Source organism: Chrysochloris asiatica, unplaced genomic scaffold, assembly GCF_000296735.1.
Source record: "Chrysochloris asiatica unplaced genomic scaffold, ChrAsi1.0 scaffold00145, whole genome shotgun sequence".
Taxonomy (NCBI): Eukaryota; Metazoa; Chordata; class Mammalia; order Afrosoricida; family Chrysochloridae; genus Chrysochloris; species Chrysochloris asiatica.
Genome location: NW_006408663.1, coordinates 7,946,635 through 7,949,389, shown reverse-complemented (window position 1 = coordinate 7,949,389; position 2,755 = coordinate 7,946,635).

Below are 2,755 nucleotides of genomic sequence, written 5' to 3'. Positions count from 1 at the left end.
CCAATCAGTCAGCCAGATAGTTGTCTTCCAAATTTCTTGGCAGAGAGGAGTGAGTGCCTTCTGTGCTCTTCATTTTCTTGAAAGATTAAAAATTGTATCCCATCAATTCCTGGAGCCTTGTTTTCAGCCAATTCCTTCAATACAACTTGGACTTCTTCCTTCAGTATCATTGGCTGTAGATCATATGCTACCTCTTGAAATGATTAAACATCAATTATTTCCTTTTGGTACAGTGACTCTGTGTATTCCTTCCATCTTATTTTGATGTTTTTGTGCATCATTCAATAAGTTGCCCAGAGAAACCTTCAATAATGAAAGCTGAGGCTTGAATTTTTTTTCTCAATTCTCTCAGCTTGCAAAATGCTGAGCTTGTTCTTTTGCTTTGGTTTTCTAAGTCCAGATCTTTGCACATTTTGTTATAATATTTTATTTTGTCTTCTGAAGCTAACCTTTGAAATTTTCTTTTCAGGTCTTGTACCTCCTCATTTCTTCCATTTTCTTTAGCATCTCTATGCTGGAGAATAAGTTTCAGTGTCTCTTCTGACATCCATTTTGATCTTTTCCTTCTTTCTTGTCTTCTTAATGATTTTTTGCTTTCTTCCTTTAGGGTGTTCTTGATGTCATCCCACAACTTTCCTGGTCTTTGGTCTTTTGTGTTTAATGTATCAACTTGGCTCTACAGATGATTTCTAATTTCAGATGGAATATATTCAAGATCATATTTTGGCTCTTGTGCAATTGTTTTCATGTTCTTCAGCTTCAGTCAGATTTTGCATATGAACAATTGATGATCTGTTCTACAATTTGCCCCTGTCCTTGTTTTGGCTGATGATATGGAGCTTTTCCACTGTTTCTTTCTACTGATATAGTCAATTTGATTCCTCTGTATTCCATCTGGTGAGGTCCATGTGTATAGTCTTCTTTTATGCATTTTACAAAAACAATTTGAAATGAATAAATCATTCATGTTAGAGAATTCTATCATGCAATCTCCAGCATCAGTTCTATCACCAAGGCCATATTTTCCAACTACTTAGCCTTACTCTTTGTTTCCAACCTTTGCATTCCAATCACCAGTAATGCCTGCATCTTGATTGGATGTTTGATCAATTTCAGATTGGAGAAGTTGGTAGAATTCTTCTATTTCATCCTCACTGGCTTTAGTGGTTGGTGTATAAATTTGAATATTAATGGTATTAATTGGGCTTCCTTGTAGGCACATGGATATTATCCTATCCCAGACAGCACTGTACTTCATGAATGATCTTGATATATTCTTTTTGATGATGAAAGCAACACCATTCCTCATCAATTTGTTATTCCCAGCATAGTTAACCATGTGGTTGTCAGATTCAAAATGTTCAATACTAGTCCATTTCAAGTCACTAATGTCTAACATATTTATGCATTCCATTTCATTTTTGGCAATTTCCAATTTTCCTAGATTGATATTTCATACATTCCATGTTCTGATTATCAATGTATGTTAAGGCAGTTTCTTTTCATTTTGAGTTGTGCCCAATCTGCAAATGAAGGTCCTGAGGGCTTTATTCCAATAGGGTTTATTCCATTTGCGTCATCATGGTCAACTCTACTTTGAGGAGGCAGCTCTTCCCCAGTAACATTTTGAATGCCTTCCACCCTAAGGGGCTCATAATCCAGCACTATATCTAACAGTGTTTCTGCGCTATTCATAAGATTTTCATTGACTAAATGTTTGGAAGTAGTTCATCTCTCCTTATTAATGGTCTATCTTTATCCGGAAGCTCATCTGAAACGTGTCCATGGTGGGTGATCTTGCTGGTATTTAAAATACCCATGGCATAGCTTCCAGAATCACAGCAACCCACAAGCCACCACAGTACTACAAACTGACAGAGGAGTGGTGGGTAGATATTAGTAGAATTCTTAAATTTCATCATCACTGACTTTAGTTGTTGGTGTGTAACTTTAAATAATAATTGTATTTGCTGATTTTCTTGTAGATGTATGGGTGTTATCCTTTCACAGACATTAATTAAAAACTTTGGGGAACAGAATAAATCTGTAAAATAAAATAGAGTAACATATTTTAAATTATGGAAATATATGTGATAATAGTATCGCTTCTAACATTTTTGCTAAAGTTAGCATGTCAGAGAATTTTACTGTCAAAATCACTGATTTTGTAAAGTACTTCCTTGATTAATGTATTCATGACCTTTGATTAAGTATCTCACGAATTACATTCGTTTCTGCTCCAGAATGGATAGATTTATTTGAAGCAAACACTAAATTAGAATTTGGATTTCTTTCTTTCAAAAGTGCAATAATGACACATTGTTGTTGATGAGTGCTGGCTAGTCAGACCTGACTCATAGTGAACCTATATAGAGTTTTTAAGGAGTGGCTGGTGAATTTGAGTCATTGACCTTGCAAATCAAACTGACCTTGCGGTCCAGTGCATTGTCCTACAGCACTACATCAGTACCTACAAAATATTATATTTTAGTTTATTGGATAGATTTCATTTATGTCTAATCTTTCAAGAAATATCCACATTTTTAAAAAAAGTTTCTGTCTAAGATCTATATCCAATCTCGAAATCTATTTATACATAACATATATATATATATACCTGATGTGGCACTGGGTTAATGTGCCAGATTGCAAAGCCATTTGAACTGCAAGGTTGGCAGGTCAAGCTCACCAGCTGCTCCTCAGAAACCCTATACAGGATGACTACGGGTCAGAACCAACTCAATGGCACTTCACA